This window comes from Canis lupus, chromosome 5 (genome assembly GCF_011100685.1).
Source record: "Canis lupus familiaris isolate Mischka breed German Shepherd chromosome 5, alternate assembly UU_Cfam_GSD_1.0, whole genome shotgun sequence".
NCBI lineage: Eukaryota > Metazoa > Chordata > Mammalia > Carnivora > Canidae > Canis > Canis lupus.
Window position 1 is genome coordinate 12,062,610 of NC_049226.1, and position 17,249 is coordinate 12,079,858.

The following is a 17,249-nucleotide window of genomic DNA, read 5'->3' on the forward strand; positions in this document are numbered from 1 at the left end:
AGTAATCTAGGTTATTGGAGAGAGTTAGCCTGTTTTCAGGTGTCTTGTTTTATTGTGAGTTAAGACTTGCAAGGGATTTTCAGATTTAGCCCCTCCATCTCTACTAACCATACATTATCAACATTTTTTTTTCATTATCAACATTTAAAAAGATTTTTTTTTTTAAGTCTCTCCTCACCTTTACGATGGCTAGAAGCATTAGATCTTGGGTTCATTTGTGCATATTTGCTTGGTACTTACTAGGTGCCAGCCAGCATTCCAGGCCCTAGAATTTATCACCCAAATCATTGACCTGGCTGCCATTGGTAATATTGGTTTTCCTTTTATAAGATACATTTCAAAGTGCCTCTGAAAAGGTCTTTAGATTCCCCCCCCCCCCGCCTTTTTTTTTTTTTTTTTTTTTGGACAAAAGGACTCCTCATGCATGCATGTGATTTTGTTTTAATTGCTAAAAGGAATATGAAGCAGAGCTGGAATAACATAGAAACTAAAATTAAAACAATTTGAAAATTTCAAGAACCATGACCCTTTAGAATAGTCCTAAGCCACCACTTTGTCAGGCTCCTGGGAGCAAGACAAGACAAGCAGAAAGGACGATTATCTACAATACAATTGCAGGAAGAAGAGTGTTTTCTTTTAAATATTGACCTAATGCTTCCTGTGCCTGGGGCACAGACTGGGCACTTCACATGCATGATTTCATTCCCTTCTCCCAATAACCATGGGAAATAGATCCCATTATTCCCATTTGATAGATTAGGAAAAGGGGGCTCTGAGGGAAGTCACCCCAAACCATATACCTAATAAATAGGGTAGAGAACACTTCAGTACAGATCCATTGACTTCAAAGACCTTGCCCTAGGTAGAAATCTCAAGAGTATTCTTTTTAAGACTTAGAACCAGTTCTTGGTGACTCTAAGAAAGCCTTCTCTCTCTGAAGACTAAAGGAGGGGTTAATTTGGTTTTGGATTTTGTCCTAAAAACCTCTGGGATTTATTGGAGGATGCTATCACTTGCCATTTTTCGCCTGCTACACATTGAACATGCTAGAGAGTCCCTCTTCAACTCAGCCATCTGTGCTTTTGGCTTTTAAATTCCATGAAAATGACTGGACACATTCTTCTTATTCCATCCATACCCAAGGCCAGAGGGAGACATTCTGTTGGCTTTCTCTGGTAATCTTTCCTAACACTGGTTTCAGTATCTGTTCCAAGGTCTTCATTCCATCTTCCTTTTATCCCTTTTGTGTATGTGGGTGTGTATTTTCTATATTATTTCTCATAATCATTACATTATGTTAATGTAATTATAACACAAATGTATTAAAATATTAAAGCCGTATATTTTAATCATTAAGACCCAAAGCTCAGAGAATGTCCTCAACTGTTGATTTTAGTAATTAAAGAATTTAAAGAGCAGGGAAATAACAAGCAGCTTCTGAATTTGAAAAATATCCAATAAATAGCGCAGAGATCCAACAGCTCAAACCAGGTTTGAATCATCCATCTTATATGGCTTACGTATAGGCCTACCTAAACACAGGGAATTGGATTAGTCATGGGCATAGAATTTTGCAACATAAGGAGCATTTGAGATCCAACCCCGACACTGTAGAGAAGGAACTAAACCCTGGAAAGGTTAGTGATTTGCCCAAAGTCAAACAGGAAGGCAGCATGGGATTGAAAGCAGTGATTCTCAAACTTTTATCTATAGATTAAAAAAAAAAACAAAAAAAAAAACAAAAAAAAAACAGATTGTTACAACACACATTTTCTGAATCACAGTCCCAGATACTCTGATTCAGATCAGGGGTAGGGCCCAGGAATCTGCACGATTAATGAGCCTCCAGGGTGATTTGGCGGCTGGTGGTCCTGAGGCCACACTTTCAGGAACACTAATCTGGAATCTCGGCCTTGTGACAATTTCTTCCCAAAGGACTGTGTTGCCTCCCTACATTAGAGAACATTCCAAACAGCACAGAAGACTCTTTGTGATTCACGTTAATGCTCTTTTTTCCTGACTCAACAGCTAATTCCCAATTGCATCATTCACTGAGAAGTATTCCTTTACTCCCTAAACCCCCATCAGGTACCAGACACTGTGCCTGGAGGTAGAGATACACATATTTGAACCCAACTCCAGCTCCAAAAAGCCCAGACTTAGCAAGAGGAGTAGCTTGAGCTCTTGCTTTATACTCACTTCACACAGCTTATCTCATGCAGCCATCTCTCAGCCTACCTTTAGGTAAGGCTGTACATAATAACAATATGGTTTGGGAGTTTTTCATATTTATAGAATCACTTCTTCACACTTAGTATGTCCTGGAAGTATTTCTTTGTTCTTTCCTTGTATACGTCTGGTCTTTATCACAACTAGAGAGCATTTCTCAATACTGGTGGGCCATCATGCCTTTAACCATTCCCATATAGATGAGTGCACAATTGCTTATATTTTTTCCTACTACAAAGTCCCATGATGGATTACAGAGTAAATATTGTTATCCTCATTTTACCTTGTCCAGGATCTCTCAGTGGCAAGAATTCAGATTTGAATGGAGGCCTATTTCAAAGACTACCAAGTTACCTTCCTTTCACTATTATGCCTTTCGATAATTGCAGTAGAAGGGCATCAGTGCTGGATGAGGTGGGTACTAAAAGATCACCACCAACCCAGCTGCTGATGGAACCTCAGGCACAGTCATCTGAGGAAGTGACATTAGAATAAAACCTAGAAGTCTTCTGGGCAGAGAGGAAGAAAGCCATTTTAGGAAGAGGATTAGGCATTTTATACACCAATCAGCTATACCTTTGGTCACCTACTTGGGGAAACCTGTAATACACACTTGAGGAGAGGTTCAGAGAAAAAAAAAAGACATGATATTTGCACACCAGGATCTAACGGTGTGATTTGTGGGTGTGGGTGTGCCTATGCATGTGTGAAAAATACTAGAGTAATGAGCTGATGAGAACAGTATAAATAAGTACCTACTTCACTTGGCAGCTTTGGCAGATAGCTGGAAATGAGTAGGCCGTGGGGTCCTGTCTACATGGCATGGCACAGAAATTTGCCCTGTTAATAGCTCAGTTTCTCCTCCTGAAATGAAGAAAGTACCATCTAGTCCCTGCCTACTTGACAGGGATGTTACAAGGCTTGGTTAATTTCTGTAAATGTTTTGAGCTCCTCCGATGTGTGTTCTGTAAATAGGAGGTATTAATAGCAGCCATCAGAGCTGAAACAAAAGTGAATTGAGCTACAGCCATTTTCTGTGAAAGAAATACAAATGCCCATAAAGCATGAAGCCCACACGGGGTCCATCACATTGACCCTTCTTTAAAAGGCACCCTGGATCTCATATAGGACATCACGACAGCTCAGGCCCTGATCTCAAGCGGGAAAATTCAGAAGACTGGCTGGATTTTCCAACGTTTAATTTCCCAGCTGATTACTATGATTAAGAGCCCATCTGGCACAGCCCATTTGCGAGGTGTGTATGCAGGGAAGTGGGACTCTAGGAGAGGCTGTGATCTAATGGGAAAAAGAGAAAAAAAAAAATGCACAGTGGAGCCAGTGCCATTTTGGAGCTCTCCGCTAAGATGTTTAAATAGGAATTTCATTGTATTAGCATTAGTGAAGCCAGGAGGCCATATGCCGTAAGAAAGGCAGTTAGGGAGCAAATGTTTCTCTTTCTTGGGCTTTTATGTTAGCTTAGTGTGGATTTGGTGGTGCCTTTGTCTGCCATGGGTCTGGAGGCTATGAAGATGCTAAGAAGAAAATCCAGCTTTGGGTTTCAGTGGTGACATACCAACATCCGTACCCATGAACTCATAGCCACTAAGTATGTGGTGGCTAGGGAGATGCACAGTTACCCTCCCACAACAAGGTGGTGGTGATCACTTAGGACAAGGGGTACCCTACAGCCCATGTTCCCTTGCTCCTAGACCTCCAAAGAAAGCTCTGGGCAGGGGGTGGAGGAAGCCATATGTTAGCTCTCACATCTTCTCGGCCTCTTCAGTGTAACTGCACTTCCAAATCAATTCACAGGCAAGTCGGTCTTGTAAGCACTAATAGGACTTACAGATGTGCAGAAAAACCAAGGTTATGATGCTCTGCTGAACTCCCGGACGGAATTTCTTGTAATTCTCTGTTACCCAGGGGATCCTGTGTAAACTCATTCCAGACAGATTTTTTTTATTGTACTTTATTTCTGAACTCCAACCAGGCCTTCCCTTTGGAGGTCAAGGCTCCTAGTCTCCTTGAAAATTCCTACCTCGAAGGTAGAGGCTTCTGACTCCTGTGGTCCCCATTTCTGCCGGGGGGCTCTTAGGTCCACAAGGAAAACTCATCAGCGACTTGATCTTAATCCCTCACTGTGTGGGCACAGGTCACTGAAGAACATCTGGTAGGCTCGACCTTTCATGTCCGTTTGCCAAATGGATTCAAGTGGGGGTTACTGGAGGACCCATCTGTAGGCCTCTGTGGTGATGGAGGGATGGGCTAAGTAGTGGTCTGACTTGGAAGGAGGAAGATCTGTAAGCCCTATCTACTTTGTTCAGTCAAGAAAGGATTGATGGACTCTACCCCCGCCCCTCTTCAATGGTTGGAAGATCTCCATTTTTACAAGCTATCATGCTGAGTGTCTTTGGGCTAGGGCTAGGAAAGTGTCCTTCACCTCATCTCAGAAATGTGAAAATAATGTTGGCTTCTCCATAGGTTGGAATCAATACCTAATTGCCTGTGGGGAGATTCCCACCCTATCTCTGAAGAAGGTGGATTTCACAGCCCATAATGTGGAGTTCAGCAGAGAAAACTAGATCAATAAGAGTGAGAAAGCCTCTGATGTTGGTCCCCTTAGGCTTCTGTCTCTGAAAAGGGACTTTTACTTTAATTACTTAGACCATAGACTAAAGCTTTACCTTCTTGTGGGGCAAAAGTCCACTAGTGGACCTACGAATTACAGTGAGATCTTATTTACAATGATATGGCTTCCTCAGGCCCCAGGTATTTCTGATGAGCTCTGTCTGTTGCTGAATGTCTTGAATGAAGCGTAAGTCCACTAATTTTAGGTCCTGTTCAGCCATAGCTGTCTAACCTCCTCAAAGGAGAGAGCCAGGCTAAGTCAATGAGGTGGGATGGCAAGCACCCAAATCTCATCACAGTGTCTTCTCCTTGCCCCTACTTGCCCTCACCCAGGACCAAGAACCTTCCAGACTTCCCGGGAGAAATGGTAATGCCCATCTGGACCAAGGTGTATCATCTGAGGATAAGTCTTTGTTATAAAATGTGTTGTCTCACATAGAGATTCTGAGAATCAGATTAGGATGAATGGATTTGGCATCCAGGGCTACATAGACACTGCTCTTTTTGATGATTTTTCTTGCCTTCAACAGAGACGTAGCTGTCAGACTGGCATCTCTCAGTGACTGGGTGAAGAGGATGGGAGGTGTTTTTGCCAATTTTTTTCAACCTTGCTCCACTAATTTAGAGTATAATCTAAAGACTGTGTGGATAGGATGTGTAAGAAAAAAATCAACCCAAACTCCTTTATTAGAGAATGTCTAGAAATATAATAATAGTAGTAGTAGTAGTAGTAGTAGTAGTAGTAGTAGTAGTACTTTCCAGGAATCCCAAAATCCATCACCCAGAGGCTCCTGAACAGCACCTCCCCACTGTCATAAAGAAGTCAAGGAAGTGTTCCTACAAGAGGAGTTAAGGGTCAGTCAGGAATGGCAGATATTACTTAGTATATGTTCTAACAAACTCCTTCCCCCTTGGCAGTGATAACTTACTAAATGCTCGTAAAACTCTTTCCTACTGAGATCAGACAGGATTTCAAAATTCTTTTAAGTTTGTACTCCAGACAGCCCCTAACAGTCAGTCAGAGTTGGCATAAAGGGCTCAATCTTTAAAAATAAAAATATGGAAAAAAGTGGCATCTTGTGTTCTTCATGGCATAATTAAAATGTTTCAAGAAGAGATTTTGGACTTGTTCTGTGGCTCTTGCCAGCCTTTTCTGTTTACAGATCATTTAGATGGGACTCAAGATTTAGCTTTCTGCTTACCCCGCCCATTCTTATCCACCACCCCAAAAGCATCACACCAAAAAAATGGGAAATATGATCCTGCTTTTCTGAGCCATCCATGAGGTGATGTCTGGTCCATATTAAATGTCAGAAATAAATTATTGATGTGAGATGAAAATACAGAGATGTGATTATATTATGGATATTAATCCTACCCAAGAATAGCATCTTCACCATCTTGAATGCTCCCCGAGGGACACTGATACTTCTCAATTATACTTTAGTAACCACTTTCCTTGGGAATATATAGAAAATGTGTAAACATTTTATATGGGACACTTAGAATTTGATGTCTTCCTCAGATCTTGAATTTATCCTCTCCTCAATCCTGCCCCATGTGTGAAAACAAATAAAAACAAAGTGAGCAGTAACAACTGCCCTAGGTAATGGACAGATGGACTTTAGTCCAGGTCTAGATAGGCTAATAATATTTTGCAGAATCAGGAGTCTGCGACCCCTCTGTCACTCACGATCAGAATTATGGCAAGGCATAGTCAGATGGGTTTGACTAGAACACACTGCCGGAGACCCTTCTCAATCTTAATTGACCTCTGATGTCAATCTACAATACGAGCATTTGGTGGCTTATTCTTTGGGGGGTACCCAAGATGGCAGCTGCTAGTGTACTTGTGGCAAGGGTTTCCTACATTCTCAGGACTATGGGGGACACACAATGGCTGAGAGACAAGTGAGGCGGAATTAGAAGAGGGGGACCGTGAAATCCCTTCAGCCTGACCTAGGACCCTCTTCTGAGTTTGGGGAGGGGCATCATTGTGATGCTGCCATTACAGTAACACATGAGCTTTAGCAAGATCCTTAACTTTTCTCTATGTCTGCTCTCTGCCCCAACGTGGAGTAGTAATACCAGCTGGGCTTCGGAGACAATGACTGGATGATGTGTAAAGCATTTTGCAATCTGAGGCATTAGGTCATAAAAAATGGAGAGGCAAAACATTCTGTTCCTTACCCTGTGTGTGGGGCATCAGACTGAATTTCAGGGTGGAGTAAGCGAAGGTCACTTTACAAATGCAAAAAAGATGTGGCTTTTGAGCTCAAGGCTGGAGATGAGAGATTTGGATGGGACACACACACACACGCACACACACACGTACCTATACTCATGTTAAAAATAGCAGTTGTATCACTTTTTACTTTGAGATGTGTCTGGGTGGCATTACAGTTTGCCAGCCACTGTTAATAGGGCTATTTTTCTTCCCACATCTCAGAGAACAGACACATTAGAGATTTTCCAATATGATGTGAAAAACCATATTTTTTATCTGAAAGTTATCCGAATGAACTCATTATGCATCTGATGCAGGCCTTCTTCCAGGCCAGCCCAGCCATGTTGGTCATTTGTTTACTAGTATCTTTCTTTTTCCACAAAGGATTGGCAGGGTTGGAGGGAGGGCAGGTGGTGCTGTAATGAAAAGTATCTGATATGTTTTCTGTTCTTTGGGGACTTGGAGAAAGCAGCAAGCCACCTTATACAGGAAAGCATGTTTTTGGCAATCTAGATGGAGAAGGTTCCTCCACTGCAGGACTAGTGGTCGCATTGATCGCGTAAATTAGTTCTTCCTCTCTTTGATGATGTAGGATCATGTAGCGTCCCAGCAAACATGTCTTCATATAAGGGTGAGATAACCTTCCCATTCCCAGCAGGCAGGACAAATAGGCCAGCAGGCAACAAGGCAGGATTTCCTGGGCTTCTTGAACAAATGAAAAAAGTGCAGGTGTCACTCCCCTGCCCCCAGGCCAACCGGGTCACAGGGTAATTGCCCAGTTGCCTGCTGGGATAGGCTCACCAGGCTCTTCTCCCTCCAGGTTCATTTTTCATTTTGATTGAGTCATGATGGCTTAGTGCCCAAACATCAGAGGATATGCCTGGTAGGGAAAAGGTCATAAAGAACTCCAATGATCCCCTCTTCCCTAAAATCCAGGTTTCAGTTTCATGGAGTCATTTGGAAGGGATGGGCAAGCAGGCTGGTTGCTGGGTTATGTCTCTCTCTGCGAACGGCAGGAGCAAAATCTCCATCTTGCTAGTTTAAGAGTCGCCTGGCTGCCTGATTTCAACTGAGGCAGCACAGCTTGCTTTAGCTTTGAAGTGTGAAGACCAAATAAAGGTTGGCAAGGAGAAGAGATGGGAGCCGCATTGCCTCCTTGGAGCCTGGAGGGACACACCCAGCCCTATGCCCTGGATGCAGATGCTTTTCCCATCCCCTGGCTAATCCCTTGTCCCATGTCCACCCCTGAGAATTGTGGCTAAAACAGCAGCCGGCTTGGTTGGTTGCCCTTCATTGGAGCTTTTCTGTTGTGGCTGGTGGGCAGACATTGTAAACCTCTCTAATTTGGGAAGGGACCAAACAGATGCTCGTCCTCCAGCTATCTTGGTGTGTGTCTCACTAATCTGCTCACGACAGTGACGCAGGGACACACACACACACACACACACACACACACATACACACAGACCTGACTTTGGCTTGTCCTAGCACCCTAAGTAATGGTTTTAGGCTGTATATTGTCTGCCCTCTCTATGTCCTAGGGAAGATTTGAGAAATTCTAATACAGGAGGCTGAGAAAGGAAAATATTGGCTTCTACAGTACAAACATCTCTGTCCTGAAAGGAAATGTTAATTTTCCCCTAAATCAAATGTTGACATATATCAGCTGCTGCTAAAGATGTGTCACTATGGGAGAAGGTCTCTGCTCCGGAGCTTGGATATTGGGCTGGAGTCTTTCCTCCAAAATGCTAACTGGTTTAGAATCTAAACAGGTTTGGTTTAGAGGTTTCATGAATCGTTTCAGTTTGTTTTCTGAAGCTGGTCTCTCTGGGACACCCTCCTGAGCAGGGGTGCGGGGGAACAGGATTCCACTTCGTGGAATGCACTGTTTTCTGCATAAGCCTGGGCCCCCACACTGGCCTCTGTCATGATTCAGGCACTGCTTACCTCTGGTGGGAATACAGGAGGTGGGGGCAGGGGCAGGCGAAGGGCACAGAGAAAGGATGTCATGCACAGGCAAAGAGAAATTGCCAGTGCTAGGTGTTTTACGTGCTGCTTTGCTCACTGCCCCCCAAACACGCAGTCTAAGTATTCTTTGTTCAACACCTATGTTTTAAAAATTCCAAATTAAGTTCCCCCAACTCTCTCCCTGCAACTAGGTGCACACATACACACACACACATATGCATGTGCCCACACATGCACACACACACACACACACACACACACCCTTTTAACTTGTTAAGTTTGAAAGATGATGATATATACAACCAGCATGCTTTGCCAGTCTGCACGGTGAAGGCCAAGATTAATGCAGGAGGTTGGTGCAATGTTGCCGCAGAGCAGCGTGATCAGAATACAAGATGGAGCAGAGGGGGAAAGGCCAAGAAATATGTCTGCGCTTGGAGTTTACACAAGTCTCCTTAGCAACTTGTCTGAATTTATTTTTCCCTTAATGTGTGTGGGTTTCTTCCAAACCCGGAGTGAAACAGGAGTTGGGCTCCTAACAGTGCTCGATTCCTCCCCTTAGGAGGGCGAAATTGCTTCAGTTGGTAGCAAACCCCTCTCTCCCTTACTGGCTCCTTCCCCACCCCCACTCCCACCCCCACCCTCACCCCAGGGCCCCTCCCTCACTGAGGTGGCTCTGCTCCTTGGCGTTGTGACTTTGTGGACTGTTGGTAGCTTTCCAGAAATTCTCATCTCCACGGGGGAATGATAGAGCCTGGTTCTGATGGCCACAGCTGTGCAGGTTTCTGCTACAGCCTCACTGCTTCCAGTGTGTTCCTGCGTGTGGCATATGTGTGAACGTGCCTGGTTATACGCCCGTGTGTTGTAAAATAGGGAGAAACCACAGAGCTCCCTTCCTGCCCATGTATTTCTTTTTTTGTCTTGCTCCTTTTGCCTCTCTCACCTCTTCCCCCATACACACACACACACACACTCACACACACACACAGGTCCTGTAATTCTAATTTGAATATAAAGCTATTAGAAAAAAAGGGCCCTGACTTTTAGGAATCTGGTCTGTTGCATTTTATGGGATCGGGCTGGCTTCAGGGGAGACAACCAGAAATACTGCAGTGGTTTTACCTCACACTGCTTTCCTTTGAAATAACTCTGGGGGAGTAGAGTTGCTGCTTCACTGGAGCCGATGTCGAATGTAAATCTTAATATCTCTCCTTTTCACCTCCTCCCCTTTGAGAGTCAGTGGGGGGGGGGGGCGGGGGGCATAGAAAAAAGAAACCTGGCCAAAAAAACGTTAAGGTTTGATTTTGGCTCTTTTACAAACAGATGTTGCTTGTCATTCTGTTGTTGTTAAGCAGGCACCAGATTGGACCAAGCAGCACTGTGTGTGTGTGTGTATGTGTGTGCGTGTCAGAGAGAAAGAGAGAAGAAAGAGGAAGAGAGAAGAAAGACACTGATCCTAGGAAAAGTTGAGAGCAAGAAGTAGATAATGTAGATTAATACTTTTTCTTTCCAAACTCCACCTGGCAAAGATGATATAAAATCGTGTTCTACTTGGTGGTTTGTTGTTCCAAAGGAAGAGGGAAACGTGGAAATCGGTGGATGTGCAGAGCCTGAGCTGGGGTGGGGGTGGGGGGGAAGCTGGCCTTTCCTAGGCTGAGACGTGGTAGGCTGTTCAGCTGTTCCCTCTGAGTAATTCTCTTCCCTGCAGTAAGGGGAGATCTTTCTGTTGCAGCTGAACTTAGTTTCTTGTGTTTGATGGTTGTCGACAACCTTGCGGGGGCTCCGGGCTCTCTTCCACTTTCCCCCCGGAACAAGCATCCCATTGTCCCTCGGTCAAGGTTCCGAGGACACCCTGACTCTTTGCATATTGCCCCTCTCTTTTCTCGCAGGGTCCAAGTGATTTAATTGTCACTTCTTTCCCAAGCCTCTCTGTACCCCCACTTAATTCGTGGCTTCCTAATCTAATTGCGGGCTGCTCTCTCAAGAGCAAAACAGAGCTTTGAAAAGAAAAGTGTTAAAGTTGGCCGGCACACAGGAAGCCCTGCGCAGCATATAGTTCATTTATATTAAAGCAGCATATAGTTCATTTATATTAAAGAAATGACAGATGCTTGATCCTTTCTTTAAAAAAAAAAAAAAAAGCTGTATCTCACGTTTCCATGTCAGAATCGGAGTCTTCTCTATTTCGTAAAATGGTGATTCTTTTGCGGAAACCCTCCTGGCTTTATTCAGCCATCTAGCTAGAAAGGAAAGTTGTAGCTCGGCGTCATTGTTTGCATTTTAAAACGGAAGAAAAATTGTCATCCTAAGCAAACTTAGTGCTTTCAAAAGTGAAAGTAGCCTCCTTAGCCAGCTGCACACGAGACAACTTGTTACTGGCAGCTTCTTTATCTTTTGTTTCTTCGGGTGTGTCAAAAGCAAATTTGCCTCCAGTGCCTCACTCCTAAATTGTTGATCTCTGTTACATTTGTGTTGAGGGTGAACATTGAGTGGGTTCCAGGCTGTTTGAGGAGTGGGCTGCTTTTCTGTCATTTAAAAGCAATCTGAGGGCATCTTTTTTTTTTTTTCGTCCACTCCAGCTTACTCTCTCATACCATTTTCATGGCTTTGTGCTTAAGTTGACCTAGCCACCACTTCATTTTTCATTTTACATAAAATATTATTATTTTTTAATGTGGGGGGAGAAAGAGAGAATAGGTGTGATAGGAAAATGATCAATATCATTTCTAAATTTTCCCTTTGGCCAAAAGGAGCATGAAAACGATGGCATTGCCTGGCCAGTCTCCTCCCTCCCGCTCCCTTCTGGTCAGTTTTTCCTGGGCAGAGAAGACTTACTTCTACCTAAGCCCGCCCGCCTGCGAGGCGCTCCCTCTCTGGGGTCGGGTGTCCTGGTGGCAGTCCCGCAGGTGGAGGACGCGTGTGGGGCGCATGGCACCAGCCAGTGACTCTTGGAGCAGCGATCGCTGGATGTGCCTCTTTTGTTGAGGTGATTGGATCTTCCTTCAAAAAACAAGGGCTGCAGAGGGTGAGAAAAAAGACATCAGGAAAACGGAAAAGCCATAGGGAGACCAAAGACTAGCTGTCCCCCCTGCTTCATGATGAATGGCAAAGGGTAGATTTTAGTCTTTTTTGTTGTTGTTGTTCTTTTTTGTTTTTCTTTTCTTCTTTCCGTCCTTCCCCTTTATTGTTTGATTGTGTTTTTGGCTGTCTGAGTCCTCCTTTTATTTTTACTCCTTCAAATTAGGAAGTCCGGAAGTAGGAGGAACGGAGGCAGGGGAATCAGGGACGGACTTTGAATTTATGCTAGAAGGGGGGAAGGGAGCCGTATTTCGCGGTATTTTCCATTCTTCTCTATTTCGTTCCCTTTCTTGTGTCTCTTTTATTCGTCTTTTTGTCTTTCTTTTGTCTTTCTTTCTTCTTCTTTTTTTTCTTTTTTCTTTTCTTTTCTTTTCTTTTCTTTTCTTTTCTTTCTTTCACTTCTCTTGTTCCTTCCTTTTTAAAAAGTTCAGTGGAATTGCCTTATCCCCTCAGGACAAAGGAGGTCTGCTGAGATTCTGTACAAGACATACACATCTTTAAAAAAGAAGGAGGGTGGAGGGCAGGAAATCTTTCTGTTGGTGTCGTTCTGCTGACATCACCATGGATTTGGTGTTCAAGTCCACAGCCAGGCAAAACTCAAATACATTTTCCCTTTTGCAAGCAGCTGCACAGTGAGTTTGCCTTCCATTAGTAAAGGAACAATGAAGAAAAAGGAAACCCTGCGTCTAAAACATGGGCAATGAAAGAACGTAGGAATGGAAGCCAAGAATCCTGCTGTGGTAGAAGGGGGATAGACTCATGAATTCTCCACAATAAGATATTTTACTTCTTTTTAACAGCCCCATCAGCAGAGAGAAATAATGACTCCCGAAACATTTCAGAATCAAAAAGTTAAAATGATGTTTCAATGATGCTACATCGTGCCAGGTAATGATTGCCCAACTTGATTGTGCCTTAACCATTCTTAATTATTGATAGCCTGTCTCTTAATCATGTTTAGCAAATGAGCAGTTTGGTATAAAACATTGGAACTTGTGAATATTTTGAGACCTCACACTCCTATTTGATTATTTCTCCGGTAGAATCGTTCCCAGGGTTTGTCGATAGCCAGGGAAATTCCTGGAAAAATGTGACAGCGACTTTTTTGTAGGACCTTTATATCATGTGTCGTTTTGGAAATGAAGTAAACATAATGTGGCCCAGTGATTTTCTAGAATTATTTTTATTTCAGTGCCTGGTGTTCCCTTTTACTCTCATTCTGGTGTTAATTCTAATTTAGCTTTAATTAAGAATTGGGTGACAAAAAGAAACCAAACAACAAAGAGTCTTGATCCACTTAAAATAATTTTATTTTCCAGACGCAGGCTAATGGTTTGAAGATGTTGGCCTAGCAAGATGGCAACGAGTTTAAAAAATAGGATTCCTAAGAAGTTACTTTTTTCAGGTAATAGTGTTTTCCTATAACTTTCCCAACCCTTTCATATCCTCCAGTACTGCAAATTTTTAGGGCATGCCTGACTGCTTTAGTTATGAAGAATAACTGCATTTTAAACTTGATTTTTTTTAAACTAGCAAATAGCTTCATAATATTCTTAGCTAATGAGTAGAGCGGTCATGGCATTCAATTTATTGGACTTCAGAAAAAATAAATTAAAGTTATTACCTAACAGTGGTTATGTCTTTTGACAATGATTTAGCCAGGACTCATCTGAAACCATCAGGCCCTGTCCTTAAGCTCTGTGGCTATCTTGGGTAATTGCATTTAAAAATGTAAATATTAGAGGATTGTCTCTAAAAAGCCTGCCATGTGCTCTGAATTCCTGGAATATAGTGCTTATATAAATTGCATAATATCGATGTTTCAAGTTTAGTCCTAGATTGGTAATACAGTCTGGCAGTAAATACGGCTATCCCCATCTGTGTCCAGTGACTAAGATTTGAGCTCAGCTATCATGATAAAGGTAGTTTCCTTTAGTGGTATTAAAGAACTTTGTGCCACTTAAAGATATTTAATAACATAAATGATACATTTGCTTGATAAATTACCTTACCCTGCTTTGCCATTGTTCATAAGCATTCAGCCACATTTTCCAACTTAATTATGAGTATTACTATCTAACAGAGCCCCACAGAATCTTGCTTCATAAAGCAAGCCAAAATTTCCTCTGAAAAGAACCTTTCTTTTCCTCCTTAACACAGAGAAGTTTCTTGAAGGAGGTAGTCAACTAATATTTTGGAGAAAATATCTTCTCCAAACAAACCATTCTCCTATGAGGTCAGGGTTTGACTTATTTTTTCCCCCTGCAATCTAGACATCTTTGGATTTTCCTTTTATTTTCTGAAATTAAAACCATGGATTGTTTGGAAGCTAATGCTACAGACCATTTGGAATGAATAGCTTCTCTCTGTCCTATATTTACCAAAATAAATAAAGAGAGGGAGAGAGAGAGAGAGAGAGAGAGAGAGAGAGAGAGAGATGCCCCCAATTAAAACATAGCATTGTGTTCCTTTCTGTGGGGCTCGAGTGTGCAAATGTATGAAGATGGCTCTAATTGAGTGACTAAGTATAACTTTGACAAATCTCCTTTCGTTCATTGTGAACAAATACTGCATTACATCTTTTTAATAAACACAATGATCATAGTTAACCCTCGTCACTTTGGAAGCCTGGGCCGATTCCTTTCCATTTGAACGAGAGCTCTCCTGTTACACGTGCTCCAACAACCCTAAGCACTGTTCAGAGTGCCCATCCTCAAATGCCTCTGGACCTATGCCTTTGTCAGAAAGATCAAAGGAGAATAAGAGGCTTGGGAGTTTATTTAAAATCTTTCATTTTAGAAAGGAAATGAGCATTTTAAAATAAAGCAAAGACCATTGGGAGGAGATTGGTCTGGATCCTACTTATTTCCACTTGCTACTGTTGTTTCTTTGGATCTAAAAGCCAAGCCATAGAGCTGCACCTAAATTCCTCAGTGGGGAAGCTTCATGGCAGGAGTAGGGTGCCAGCATCATGCCCATGGCTCAGTCCTAATGAAATAGGCAGACGATGAAGTATCTGTGAATGGTCGCATCTCCCTATGGTCCCTATTGGTCCTTGCCGTTGGTTAGTTTTGTGTTCTCTTGCTTTCACCTTTCATATGTAAGGGTCTGCTCTTTTCTCTAAATAACCCCTCAATTCAGATCTGTCTTTTTTGTTATTAGTAGAGCCTCCCAGAATCTTGAGAAAGGCTCATGTTCTTATGTCAAGGCAAAGGAGAGAATTTTGTTTGAGAGCCAGGATCTATGGACATTGCTAATAAAAATTAAAAACTTTCTTTTTAGGTCGTGTGAAAGATGGAAGCATATGTTTTTCCCAATATCTAGGGAGGGTGATTATTTTGCTTTTCATCGTTGTGTCTTAGAAGTGATTATGCATAAGACCATGTCTTCAATAAAATTCACAAAGGGAGCCATTAATGAAGCTTGATTGTCTTGGATGTCCCATTTTTACATGTAAAACATTGGTTTGGAAGAAAGAATGCTATACTGACAAATGAAATCATTTTATAAGGAGACCTTGGAAACAGATCCATTTTCACATCCTTGAATAGTTTTGGGGGTAACCATTATACAGTTTATTTTCTAGTTCAGATTTTATAAAACATGCCCAAACTTGCTTGGTATTGGTGTTTAAACCAATCGTGGGGGTGGGGTGGAAATAAAACCATGAACTTTTCCTGAAGATGAGTCTTCTAATTTAATATAGCTAGAAGTCTCCTCTAGAAGACTTTTTCAGAAATTACTTCTAAGCCCTTTGGTGGTGCTCGCCAGTTTATTTTACCTGTTTTCCAGAATGCAAATAGAAAAGGAAGAGTTCGCCGTCCTGTTGCTGTAATTACAGTCATTTAAAGGAAAGAACTTACATTTGGGATTTCACGTGTTTCTCAATCTCTCTCTCTCTTACAATCTGACATCACTTTGGCCAGATCATGTGTCAAGGTCTGAAATAAATGAGCCTTCCGTAATGTTAAACAGTAACGTGCTAAGATTTGCCTAGAGCCTAGTGTATCTATGGAATAAGTGAAAACAGAGGGACCTATGCGGGGGAGAACATAGATGATGCTGTTAACCTTTGCCCTTCTAAGTGCAGGATGAAGTCTTTCAATTTGGGGCATAAAACATTAGAAGGACAGAATCTTTGGTTGGACTAATGGCTTTAACGTTTTATTTTCAGACATCTCATACCCCCAAACGAGAGAAGATACTGAGGCCTGTTGCCACAAACCCGTAGATCCGATCTTGTGGTGATAGTCCACACAAGCTTGTGTCTATAGGTATGTGTCTGTTAGGCAATCTCACAGACTGCGGGCTTTGCCTGTATGCCACTCAATCCCCTTCCCATCCTTTTTGTTCCCCCTCTCCTCCCTTAGTTTCCTTTGAGAGTGGTAGAAATGGGAAGAAGGGCTGGTACGGAGGAAGGAGACCTTTTGTTCCGAGATGGATGGGACTCTTCAATGACTAATTTATAAGCTCACCCTCAATTCCCTTAGCTCTTGTAACTATTCTCACCTCTCAAATTAAGACAGGGCTCACAGGTGAGGCAGCAAGAATTTGGGTGACTCAGACAGCTTACTGTGGAGTGATGAGTAAATAGATACCTGAACAAGGGTCTGTTTTATTTTCTGTAGGCCTGACTAATTGTTTTGAAAGTTAACTGTGATTTTTTTTTTTTTTTTTTGAAATTGACAAAAGGTCACGTAGGAGACCCATCTCACCCTGGTTTGTTGTACCTTATGGCAGTTCTTCCTCACCCATTGTTCTCAAATCAGTTCTTACCTTTAAAAATAAAATTAACTGGGGGAATGGATGCATAGAAGTCTTCATACTTCTGTAAAGAGCCAGCACTGTAAGAAAAAGAACTTGTTATAAAAAAAAAAACGAAATTGCCCCTTGAGGTCTAACTTCATATTTGGCCAGAGTTGTATTGTAAGTCTTCACATGTTTAAGAGGCTGGAATGAAAATAATTTTATCCCCTTGCCTCTTAAATGTCACCATTGTGCCAGGATTGGAAAGCCAAACTGACTTCAGATCAAAGCAAAAGTAGATGGCTATATTTGTCTCATTCCAACAATGTGAGCTGAGGAGTCTGTAAACAGAACCCAGGGTGAAAAGTTGATC

General features: G+C 42.3%; 1 protein-coding gene and 1 non-coding gene across 2 annotated transcripts in view; both read left to right on the forward strand.

Annotated features, from left to right (window-relative positions):
- Positions 1-17,249, forward strand: part of BLID (BH3-like motif containing, cell death inducer) — a 93,641-nt gene that overhangs the window by 40,932 nt on the left and 35,460 nt on the right.
- On the forward strand, positions 16,353-16,409 carry MIR99A-2 (microRNA mir-99a-2). Its single transcript, NR_049329.1, has one exon. It is a non-coding gene; the product is annotated as a microRNA mir-99a-2 (primary transcript).